The 13,738-nt window shown below is 38.4% G+C and overlaps 1 protein-coding gene across 6 annotated transcripts in view; it reads left to right on the top strand.

Annotated features, from left to right (window-relative positions):
• Positions 1–13,738, top strand: part of LOC137248891 (hybrid signal transduction histidine kinase M) — an 82,303-nt gene that overhangs the window by 57,668 nt on the left and 10,897 nt on the right. The window lies entirely within an intron of this gene.

Raw genomic sequence — 13,738 nt, 5'->3', positions numbered from 1 at the left:
TTTTTTTATTTGATCACATGTCTTTTCAATGCCTAAGTGACCGATTTTCCCGTGAATCAGCCTGATAACGTTGTCTTCCATATCTTTTGGAACTAACATCTGCAAGTAACCCTCCCCCTCTCTCCTAAAGACAAGGCCATCCGCTAATTCGTAGTTCAACACAGACCACAGCACTAGTTTCTACCGTAACTTTCTTATGGAATCATCTCGGTATTGTGAGGCTTGTATATAAAAGTCAACTTCATTGGCGTCAATAGCTGATACAAGTTCGCATGGTTCAGCCAACATATTTGGCTCACCAGCGAGGGTTACAAGTGATTCGGACGTGTTCGCGGTACCAGCTTCGGTGCATCGGCTAAGTGCATCAACATGCGCCATGTTTACTCCACTTCTGTGCAGGATTGTGTAATTATAGTTTTCAAGTTCTAGGGCCCATCTGGCTATCCGCGGGTTAAGCTGTTTTTTACTTAAGGTCATCGTAAGCGAATTGCAGTCTGTGACTATCTTAAACGGAATACCCTCTAAATAGACTCTGAAGCGACGTAGTGCATATATGATGGCTAAGGTCTCTAGTTCAAAGCTATGGTATCTCGCCTCTGCGGCCGTAGTAGCTTTTGAAAAATACATAACCGGATGCAGACGGTTGTCCGTTTGCCTTTGTAGCATAACCGAGCCGAAGCCCGCTGAACTCGCATCACAGTGCAACTCTGTCTGTTTCTTTGGGTCATATATAGCTAGCACTGGTGCGGCCGACAGTTTGTTTTTTAGCTCTTCGAAAGCCTGCAGAGATTCTTTTGACTACTCGAACTTAATACCTTCCCGTGTCAACTTTTGCAAAGGGCCAGAGATCCTTGCAAAGTTTTGAATAAACTTCCTAAAGTAAGAGAAGAGTCCCAAGCACGTCTTAAGATCGTTCTGATTCCTGGGCAGCCTATATTTTCGAATTGCTTCTACATGTGCGTCACTGGGTCGTACGTCATCTGAACTAACGGCATAACCTAGATAATCGAGTTTATTAAACCCAAATAAACATTTATCGAGCCTTAATTCTAAACCCCTCTCTCTCATCCTCCTAAGTACTCTGCCCACAAGCTCGATATGAGCTTCAAAATCTTCAGTGGCTACGATTATATCATCCATATACACCATAATTAACCCCTCATCGACTAAATCTTTGAAAATGTTGTGAATATATCGCTGGAATACTGCGGGCGCGTTCTTTAGGCCAAATGGCATACGAGCGTATTCGAATTGACCATACGGTGTTACGAAAGACGTATATTTAATGGAGTCGGCTGCCATTTTCACATGAAAGAAACCGTTTCGCAGATCAAAAGTTGAAAAAAAATTTTTTCCCCCCAAGTAACCGAGACAATCTTCGATTAACGGAAGCGGAAAATTGTCACGAGCCGTCAATTTGTTAAGCGGGCGATAGTCAACGCACTTGCGTATCTCGCCACTCTTTTTCCTCACTAACACGATCGCAGAGGCATAAGGTGATTCGCTTGGCCTAATTATGTTTTTTCTTAATAGTTCATCTGTTATTTTTCGCAGTTCGGCTTTTTCATAATAGGACAGCCTTCTTGGCGCTGAATGGAATGGTTTGTCGTCGACCAGTCTAATTTTCATTTCATAATCATATGAACGAACATCAATATCTGTAGGGTTCACATAGTTATCGACTAATGTTTTTTCTAATTGTGCTATATTCTTTTTTCCAAGGGCGCTGTTTATCTTTACCTCGGACACAGATGCGCTCAGCTCATTGAAACTACCTTCAGATGGAAATATATCGAGTTGGCGGGGTCAGTAGGAGACCCCTGAGACATCATACCCGTGTGTGATTGGTTTATCTCACCGTCCAACTTATCATTGGATCCATTGTTGTATGACCCTGAACAACCCTCTGCAACCTTAAGACTACATGCACCATTTGGATCAAGCGCACAAAAATAAGATTTTCCATCTAGTAAATGATTATATAATTGATTTGGGTGATCTATGCCGCCATACTTAAGTGAACACAAATGAATATTAAATTTTTTGAGAAAATCTCGACCTAAGATAAGAGGAATTTCCATGGTGTCATCGGGCACCACATTCAAGACAATTGTGTTAATTTTATTTTTAAACTTTATTTCAGCTTTGATTTTTCCAAAAGTTAACAATTTAAAACTTCCTAAACCTCGATAAATTGTTTGTACGGGGGTTCCGTCAACGTCTATTGATACTACGGACTTCCGAACAAAGCTAGTTGGACTACCGGTATCGAAAAGGGACGAAAAATCTATAAATTTTTTGCACTTAATCTTTGTGGTGAGATAGGCGACACTTACCATGTTCATAGATCCTAACATGTGACAGCAGGTTTCCTCATCCATATCTTCGGCCCCACTGGCGGTGACTGCGGCTACTGTTTTCTTCAGTGTTAGTACTTTTCTCGGAAAGGTGCAGCTTCGGTGATCGTGACCCATCTTCCAGCAGCGGAAACAACTGCCATCCGGCCTCTTCTCATAGGGGCATTTACTTTGAAAGTGCCCCATACGGGTGCAATTAAAGCCTCTTGTCTCAGGAACTGCGGCTTCGCCTTTAGTTGGTATGAGCTTGGACAACTTAGGCTTGTTGGCGGCTTCTCGATTAGATGAACGAGACGAGAGGCGACGTTCATACCAATCAAGTGAATCTTTAAACTCTTTCATTGTTCTAGCATTCAGTAGTATATAAACTTCTGGTGTATTGTCCTGAAGCCCATCGACTATAAAGTTGATTAACTCAAATTCATCAATATAATCACACCGCGTTGCGATATTTTCGATTTCTAATACGTACCGACGCACACTGCTCTTCCTGTCCCACTTGTGATTCGCTAATGCCTTATAGACTTCGGTACGACTCACCACACGCCCGAACTCTCTCACCAGCAGCGCCTTTAGATCAGCGTAGTTCAAAATATCTCTGCTTAACAAAATTTTTGCATCCCCACAAATCGAGTTGCACAAACAAGTGAACTTGAAAAGCTCGTCAGCTCCCACCATTTGCATTATCCTTTCAAAGTTACGTAAAAAGTCATTGACATTGTATGTCTTATTCTCCCCATCGAATTTCGTAATTGTATGTTCAATATCTCGGAAGGTTAAGCGCTTCGACAAATTCGACCTAATGTTGCCAACGGCATTATCAGTATTTGTGTATTGGCATTGGCGCCTTAGATCAGCAACGGATTTTTCGAGTTCAAGAAGTTCTTTCTCTTTTTTCAAAATTGCAATTTTTCGGTCAACCTCGGTTTCTTCTCTTACCCCTGAGATGATTGCGTAGAGCAGTTTTGTGTCGGATTCAATGTACCTGAACCGGTGGGCGCGGTGTTAGTGGCGTCAATTGTGGCGGCGACGTGGGCAGCAGTACCAGCAACGGTGGCCTCAGTGTTAAAGACGGCGGCTATGTTTGTTATGACTAGAGTATCAACAGCGGCAGTTTTGGCAGCGGCAGCAATATCGGCAGTAGTGGTGGCATCGGCAATGGCAGCAGTTTCAGCAGTGGCATCAGTATCGGCGGACGTAATGGCATCGGCAGTAACGGGGACATCAGTGACATCAGTCACGGCAGCATCAGCAGTGGCCGGAGCACCAGAAACAAAAGCGTCGTCGGCAGTATTTCGATCATTTACATCAGAATCAGAATTCATATCAAAACTCAGGGCAGCGCTCACTGGGATACTAGTGGAAGGGACCTGACCAGCTCCAACCACATTTTGCAGCAATCTCCGCAGTTGCGTTGCCGTAGCTGTGTTTGGAAACTCCACCCAGCATCATTTAGCAAATTGATCAATTCCTCACGAACATTCATTATACATGTATGTATTTTTATTACGTTTGTAGCGCTGTGTAGCACGCAAATTCTACCCCACACCTGAGCTGTAATTTCCAATGTTTTATTAAATAAAAATATCAGGAGCTATTCTGTTTTGCGCAAGCTTGCTAAAACTTCTCTTCTTTTTTTATAATCCTTTTTTCTATTGCCTAAGGCATTGCCACCATATCACATTTTTACAAGTGAATTTACTTAATCAATAGGAAGACCTAACCTAATTTTGCCTACAGAGGGCAGCGTCAGTATTTACAGAGTAGAAGCGAACACCTGATTGGTTGTTCGCCACATTCGTTACCTTAAATGCAGGTTGCCGTACTTTTACACTAAATGATTGCGTTTACCGAACTTCTTATTCTATTCCTCAATAAATGGCAGTAATAACACCACTCTTCAGGTTGGTACGCAATCATTTTCGGATAGCAACCGACACTTCCACATTTCAGTGGATTACAATTCTAAATTATAGCTGCGCTGACTAAGCAAATACTTCGTTTTGTCTTCATTCACCATCAAACCCATCTTTTGCGTTTCTATTTTCCAGTTTTGAGTAAGCAGTACTTACGGCGCGGGCGTTAAAGCCGATGCTGTCAATGTCGTCAGCATACGCCAGTAATTGTAGGCTCTTATAACATATTGTTCCAGAGCGGTTAAGTTCTGCAACTCGTATTATTTTCTCCAGCATCAAATTAAAGAAATCACACGATTGGGGGTCAGCCTGTCTGAAACCTCATTTAGTTTCGAACGGCTCGGAATGGTCCTTTCCAATTCCGACTGTGAGCTGATGGTGTTGCTCATTCAGGCATAGCGGCATACAGGCAGCTTCTTTTCGTGCTGCCGAAAGCGGTTTTGAAATCGGCGAAGAGGTGATGTGTGTCAATTATTTTTTCCCGTTTTTTTTGTTCAAGATTTGGAGTATAAAGAAAATCTGATCGATGGTAGATTTACCAGGTCTGACCCGCACTGATAAAGTCCAATCCCAGTATATGAATAGCTCTGCAGGTAATCCAATAGCGCACGCGGGTTTGTTGTTTTTTAATCCCGCTATCGCTATTCTTACTTCGTCATTCAGCAACATTTATTCCCGCATCATCGATTACGGTCTCGGGTTCATCAATCATCTTCCCTGGACGTTTCAGCACTCTCTCCATTTAGAAGCATAGATTAGTGTTCCCTCCATAATCTAAGCACCCTCTGGACATCGGCTACCAGATCACTGTTTTCATTTGTACAGGAGTTTGCGCCGGGGTCAAAACCTCAAGCTCCTCGCACTCACGCCTTTCTGCCTCTGCTTTTTTCTTCCTTGTAAAGGCGTCTCGCTTCCCTTTTCAACTCGCGGTAGGTCTGACATTTACTTACAATAATTTTTGCAACTATTATAGCTGTATTGATGAGTTATAATAGCCGGAGTTCGGCCGTTTATTATCCGAAAAAGGAACGGTTAGATTGTCTTCCCAAATCAAGCGAATACCCAGAATAATCCTTACCACAAAGTTCATATTTTATATTGGACTCTGGTAGTATTAAACTTTCAATAAATTTGGTTTGATTGATCTGTAAACCAAAAAACAAACTTCCCCGCTTCATTAGATTACAATCGCCATATAAAGCTAAGTACAATTTTTTTGTTTTTTTTTATACCAAAAAATGACTTTGATCGGTGTTGTTGATGGTAAACAATTTAACTGTTATCTACACTAGTACAGGTAAAAAAATTACACATACACATTACAATATCTTTTTACCAGTACAGAACACGGGCTTGAGTGCTTTGGTTGAAGCTCAATAAAATCACAACAACAAAATATACAGAGAGGGTAATAAGGCGGAAAAGTATGATGAAATTGAAATCAGAATTGTTATCGTTGCTTATCAGTAGATTCACCTGTACGTAAATGATAGGGGAGCTTTGTCTGTGCGCATTTATGGCTCACCGTCAAAGCCATACGTTTGAATTCGTATCTTTTCGAAACCTTGCTATGGTAAATGGAAACCATTTGGATGTAATAATTATAAAGAAATATACATGCTCTTACAACTATGCCCTGCAATGAAACCCTAAACGAATGAGAAAAGAATATCAATTTCCAACTACATATAATTTGATGATTGCCATCGAAATTGTCTGAAAAAGATCAAACTTGGGTCAGTTGAAAATCTTATTTTTTTTCGAGAATACTAAGCCGAGGCCTCCCGGTATGGGGAAATGCTGAATATTAGCGTAGTTTGTAAAGTGTAAGCGCAAGTGTAAGCTTGGTCCTTGTAAATGGTGTGCTAAATGGGGCATATATGTAGAATGTAAATGCAGACGTAGTGTGGGTATACTGTATAGATACTACAGAATATGCAATCTAGGTGTTGTGAGTGATTATTAGTAATACAGAATGTAAGCGTAGGCGTAGTAACTACACTCTACACTCTAGCGTAAACACTATGAAGTCAATGGTATGAAAACGTTTTATCTGACATACCGAAGGGTTATGAGCGTGTTATCAATTTCTTATCGACGATTTATCGGTATGTTATAGGTGTGTCCGATGAGATATAGACGCGTTATCGATTTGTTATCGAAGCGTTGTCAAAAAGTTATAGATTTAATGTCGGGAGGTTTGTTATTGGAAAGTTATCGGATTTTTTATCGAAAATTAATCAATTTGTTATTGAACAGCTATCGATATTTTATCACAAAGTTACAGGTTTCATATCAAAAATGTTTCGAAATTATTATCCAAAATTCATCGATATGTTATCAAAAAGTTATCGACTTTTTATTGAAAAGTTATCGATTGCTAAGGGAGTGCTATTAGTTTGCCGGCGTGTGATGTCATAGCGAAAAGTTATCTATTTGTTATCGAACATTTGTTGATTTATTGTTGAAAATCGAAATTATTCATGGAAAAGTTATCGATATGTTATCAAAAAGTTTTCGATTTGTTAACGAAAATATAACATATATTTATTTATTTTTCCGGCTTTAGGTCAATGTTAAATAAAACACATATGGTTTTTTTTATCTCCAATATATTTCGGCTACACACCGGTAACCGTCTTCAGGGCAGACAATTTTTTCGAGACAATTGAAATTTGTTGATTGTTGCCTTACAGTTGTCATAGTTGTTTTTTATTGTTGCATATCCCATTGTTGTTGTTATATGCCTACGGCGTGCCTTCCGTGTTTATAAATTAGTGTATTTAGCGACCTTTTGATTCAAACAATTATTTATTTTGCCGGCTTTAGGTAAGGCAACAATCAACAAATTTCAATTGATCTCGAAAAAATTGTCTGCCCTGAAGATGGTTACCGGTGTGTAGCCGAAATATATTGGAGATAAACAAAACCATATGTGTTTTATTTAACATTAACCTAAAGCCGGCAAAATAAATAATTGTTTGAATCAAAAGGTCGCTAAATACACTATTTTATAAACACGGAAGGCACGCCGTAGGCATATAACAACAACAATTAGATATGCAACAATAAAAAACAACTATGACAACTGTAAGGCAACAATCAACAAATTTCAATTGATCTCGAAAAAATTGTCTGCCCTGAAGACGGTTACCGGTGTGTAGCCGAAATATATTGGAGATAAACAAAACCATATGTGTTTTATTTAACATTGACCTAAAGCCGGCAAAATAAATAATTGTTTGAATCAAAAGGTCGCTAAATACACTAATTTATAAACACGGAAGGCACGCCGTAGGCATATAACAACAACAATGGGATATGCAACAATAAAAAACAACTATGACAACTGTAAGGCAACAATCAACAAATTTCAATTGATCTCGAAAAAATTGTCTGCCCTGAAGACGGTTACCGGTGTGTAGCCGAAATATATTGGAGATAAACAAAACCATATGTGTTTTATTTAACATTGACCTACAGCCGACAAAATAAATAATTGTTTGAATCAAAAGGTCGCTAAATACACTAATTTATAACATATATTTGTTATGTAAAAGTGATCGATTTCTTAGCACAGCGTAACCAATTTGTTATATATGCACATCTGTCCAGTCGATAACAAGTTGATAGGAAACCGATAAAAAACCGATGAATCGGCGATAACAATCGGATTACAAACCGATTAATTGATTATAACAATTCGCTTTTGATAATAAGGCTATAATAAAACAATATCTGGTTGATGTTGGTTGTTGCCGATATGAGGCCGACGAAGGTCTTCTCAAAAAGCCCGAAATTATTGGTTTCTGGTAAATTTAGGTTTAAATTCAATCCTTGGGCGATTTCTAGTTGACTTAAAAACTTACGTTTTCTAGATGTACACTGTATGTTTTCACATCGAACTTCACGAGTACTTCGTACTATGGCCTTTTTTAATTTTCTTGTAGCTATAAGGTGACTCTCCAGATTTCTTGAGGAGTTGTAACGATATTGATGGACCTTTGCCGGGCATTTTTTCGGCACGTTCGGAGAATTACGCTATACTAGGCTAAGTATCTCGATAACGATTGATTATGACCACAACGAAGCTCCTAGGGTATCTAATCCCTTTCTTCCGTGAAGAATTTGGGATCGAAAAAACATGGTTTGCTATATAAACAGCAATCGCCACGGTTAGGACAGCTTGCCAATTATTTTGGAGAAGCAATAAATTGCGCTGGAAGCGTATTGAGCCCCAATATTATTTTTAAAGCGAGAGCTGGAATTTGGGGGCTGATTGCGGTTTCAGGGATCCCAAATTCTCCATTGTGCATTCACGACCCTTGTCAACGACCCAGCACATACTTACATCGACATATCTAAACTTTGAATTGTGCTTACATATTATATAGACAACGGAATACAAGCCTTAAGGGTCAATTAATGGTGACTTATAACCGTAAAACCATAACCAGATAAAACAGCTGATCGAACCTACCTTATGGAAATCAATGTAATCGATTAATGGTGCCATACCATAACTCTAACGTCATAACCATATCATAGCGAACCAATTGGTTTTTGGTTTCTCGCCATATCCATAACCTAAAAATATTTGAGTTGGTGAATTTAATAACTTTTTGTAGATTTTATTCATTGTTTTGGATACGTTATGACTAAGAGGCTTATTTTTTGTGGAATATGTTTTTAATTTTTTGTGTTTTCTTCATTTTTAATAAATTTTCACGATTTTTAGGTTAAGGCACCATTACCGGTGTCTCACATTGGAGATGGTTATGGATATGGGTATGGTTACGACTATGGCGTTAGGATTAAGGAAGTTTAATTGGCCCTTTAATGTTTGCTTAGACAAGTTAACCCTATATTAATCATTAGCGATTCGATGGAAAAAAATTAACAGTATGAAACAAGCCACGCAATTGATTTAACAGGTTGAGGTGGGGTGCACACTTGGGCCGTGGTAACAGCCGCCGTGGTAGGTGGGTGACTTGCATAGAGGCGAATAGCTGATAATTTAAATCTTTTTTTTCTTGAACAGACAATGACAAGCTTAGAAGCTCAAGTAAAACAAAGTATTGATTAGAATAGATTTATGAGTATTTATTTGCAGCATTGCAATGTAACTTGCGATTTGAGTAAATATTTTTCATTAAAATATATAAACAAAATAAAGTAAAATTTCTAGCACAAAGCACACTTTAAGTCTAGTTTATGAAATATGTGACAATAACAAATCAAATAGTAGATTCTATTGTTAATCCTAAAAACAAAGAATAGCTGTATATTTAAGATTGCAGTAATACGTGAAGAAAAAGCGTAAACAAACAAGCGGTCGCTGGATTAAGTCACACAACGCAAAAGCTTAGTGCCAAAAGCCAGCCCCCGCTGTCAGCCTAACCGAAAAGATATTTCATTGGAGTCGAATTGATTATCAAGTGTGAAAAATACCTGCTGCTCAAGTAAATCTAAATCAAAAATTAAACTAAAATAATTAGGCTATACAAACTGATAGTAAGCATGCTCCAAAGCTAGCTGAGTCAGACTTCTTTATAGGCAATGGAATCTTTGTTTTGTACAAACTTATACATATGTATGTACTTATACTTATGTACACACCTGGAAATACAAACACTTTGGGCCGAGGCAACAAAGTTTAAGATAAGATTGAAACGCGATGATAAGCTGATAGTCGGTTCCAAGAAATACTGAAGCGCTGTAGGGCGATGGTAAAGTAAACTTTACGTCAAGTGTAGGCAGCAGGTAAAGTGATACTTAAATATAAGTTCTACCTAGCCTGCAAGCGTGGCGTACAAACTAGCTGAAGGTGGGATCTCTTCAAAAAAATTGGCATTTAAAAAGTCTGAAATTCTCTTTGCCACGTCTGCCGTTTTACGATACTAAAATAACTCAGCTCGAACCAATGATTGACACAAGGGCAGTACTCTTCAAAACTCTCAGTGAACTTTAAATCTTGTAAAAAATAGCAATAGCTGTCAGGCATATCTAAAGCAACTAGTTACAAGAGTATCTAATCCTGCCTAGGCGACAGATTCGTGAAAATCATCGATCTCTGATCAGACGATTTCTCTCTAAAGTCTACCCAGCTTAGACTAATTAAATTGCTCTTATTTCTTAAGAGAGCATACTTGAAACTCGGGCTTGGGTACAGGTAACTGTCAACTGGCGTCACATCCTTATAAACCACGCCTCTTCAGCGATAGATATTGGAAGCAAATAGTTGTCCTGTGCTCGCGAGGTACCAGCTCTGGCCACTAGCTCTGCAAAACTTTCAGTATTTGTTAAAACGACGAAGGGGTTTATGACATAACGCATAGTTCTTAATTGGAGTTTCTCGTTTGGTCGCCAAAGAAATTCTATTAACACTATAGACACATTCCTTTTTTAAGCATTCTTGCTTGTAGCGTATTATAATTCTTGTCGTTTGGATTTCACTTCCTGCGACGCAGATATATACTGCTCTTGCCGAAGTACGTTATACAAAGCGCTGTGTACATATCCTCCGCCTGCTTGTTTATAAGAAGAAGATATAGTGTTTACAATCCTCCGTGAGTCGAGATACTCGCGCTCATCCTTCCAGTCTGGTCACCTTCATCTGATCGCTGCCCTTTTATCCCGCTCTAGGTTTCTTATCAGCGAACTGCTTTCAACCAGCTTCTACTGTTTCACGGGTCCATGCAAAACGCTCGCTATCTCGGTTGGCTGAGTCAACTACGGTTCCCTAGCTCTTGACAATGGTGAATGCTGCCCGGGACTGTGCGAGGGCCACTTTCCCTCTCTATTTTGTCGTCTTTTTAACTCTATTTCACTGTGGCAGACGGCTTCCTCAACGAGTTCACTTACCTCAAGTTTTCTTCGCATTTCAGCCCCGAATCATAGCTCGAAAGTGTTCTTTTTTCGCTTTTCGACGCCATTCTCTCTATTCGGCCAGTCACATAGTCGATGGTTACGCTAGGTTCGAGGGATCAAACAAATTGGTTCCGCTGCAGTTGGGATAGTATAAGAAGATGAAAGTATAAAAGCGCAAAGACTGCCGGGCTTTTTTACCGTTCCGATCCAGAAGATTTTAATTCTGACGTAGTTCGATGCATTCCGGAGGTTTGTGTCATATCAAATCATTCAACAATGGTCGCATTAGTACCGCAATAGTGCTAATTTCTGAAACGATCCTGATATATATCCAGCAAAGGAATATCGACATCGATAACACTGTCAAAAACTTTCAGGCATTGCCTTTACCACTAATACCACAATAACAACAACATCAACAGTGAATATTTGATTCCCCAACTGTTAGCGCGATAAATAGCACTAAACCTAATTCTATTGGCAGGAGAATCCGCTTTTATATTAGAATATGATATGAAAAAGGTTACATTAAAAACTCAAGCGCATGCGTCGGCTTTTCTTTGGCATTTCATCTAAAACTTCATCAACGGTAACAATTTGATCACGGTGGATGCTTAGTGATGCACAGCCATTCAATCGATTTTCACTCATCGTGTTTCTAAAATAGTTTTTAACCAGCCTAGGAGTTGAAAAAGATCTCTCGTTCGTTGCCGTTGTTACTGGAAGCGTACACACGATTTTCAACAACATGTGAACATTAGGATAAGCCACAGTATCGTATTCCTGTAATATTAATCATAGATAAATTGATAAAAAAAAAACCGAAGTATCCCCTTCAGGAATAAGTAGAATTCATGCTTTTTGAGCCTATGCATGAGATCTAACGTATACGTATGTATATAAAATTCAAAAAAAAGAAACTGATCGAATAGAAAAAAATTTAATTTAAAAAAGTCATATCTACACGGAAAAACACTAATGTGTTTTTTACATTTTAAAATGTGAAAAACACATTATTTTTTCATTTATCAAATAATTTGAATTTTACATTTTTGAAATGTGTTTTTGATATGAAAGAAAATGTAGATATTGCATTATAATAAAGTGTTTTCCACATGGAAAATAATGTCAAACTTGCATTATGTTTCAAAATAGGAAATGTATACTTTCTTTTTTACTTTTAACATTATTTAAATGTGGACATTAAAATCAAAGCAAGAGGATTAGTATCGTTTAGTTCGGCAAACAAACAGAACCGTAAGCAATGTTTATATGTAGCTTGTTGCCGTGACGTAAGGGCAGAAGAATCATGCAAATATTCAAACGCATGGAGTTTTCATTTTTGCCTTTTCATTCCGATGAATGTAATCGCGGTTGAGGCAAACGAGCAAACGCCTGAATTGATTATATTCACGCATGCAATAAGTTGGTTGATTTTAAATCAATGTCGATTATGTTCGTTTAAGCAAGTTGGATCATTGAAGACGATCATGTTGCCGAATGTAATCGAACGTTGTTGTGTTCGATTTCTGCTGTTCTCTGATATGTATAGGTGTATTTTTTTTTCAAGCGAGCTTGAAGAAAACGCTTCAACTAGCTAAACAGTTTCATTATGCTAAAACCATACAGATGGTGGAGGTTTATCAGCTAATTGTTACTTTTTTTCGCTGCTATGACATTTCTACTTCTAGCGCAGTATGTTTTTGACACTCAACCAGAGAATTACAAAAACAAAAGACATGATATGCGTGTGTTTGTTTGTATGTATGTCACCCTGCCGCCACGCTGTTATTTTGTTATTTTTGTTTATCTGCACATTCGTATGTTCATTTCATTCGCTCGTTCACAATAGTGCCCTATTTTTGAATATGCAAATATATGTTGTAAGTACACTATCAATCAGGTCGACAATTACCTAAGCGGTTTCAACTGAAAGCGCTTAGCCAACTCAACTCGATTACTTTTTGTTGTTGATTTCCATGCAATTCGGTAAGCTAGCTAGTGTTTTAATTGTACCAGTTAGCAACGAAATACAGCTTATGTAGATGGTCGTTAGGCAAATTTAAAGGAAACTTATTTATGAAATTATAGTAAAAGTTAACGTGTACATTTGTATATTTAATAAATTACAGAATTATTATGAAACAGAATATGATTAAAATATAAGTGTTCACTTCGTACATACATACATATGCTGGCATATTAAAAATATAATATCACCAACAAAGTAAATACGTAGCAGAATTATAAAAAAATTTATTAACATAGACATAAAAACATCAAATATTTGAATTGTAACGACCTAAAAAATCAAATGATCCTTAGGCAAGGGGGGTTAAACCCCTCCCCCCCCAACGCTACGCCCCTGTAAGACGCTGCAGCTATAATTTCCAGCGCACCTAAGCTTTTGAAGAGCCATTTTCTCGAGGTCTAATTGAAACTCGGGCTGCTGCAGAAATATCTACGATATTTGCGGGATTTGCGTTCACCAGCGCATTAAAACTCACCTGAATACAGTCGCGCCGTCTGAATCACTCCAGTTAGATGAGTCGTAGCTTATTGGGTAACTTAAAAGCGCCAGAGGCGCCTGTGAAT

This window comes from Eurosta solidaginis, chromosome 4 (genome assembly GCF_040869045.1).
Source record: "Eurosta solidaginis isolate ZX-2024a chromosome 4, ASM4086904v1, whole genome shotgun sequence".
NCBI lineage: Eukaryota > Metazoa > Arthropoda > Insecta > Diptera > Tephritidae > Eurosta > Eurosta solidaginis.
This window is presented reverse-complemented; position numbering and strand designations above follow the sequence as displayed.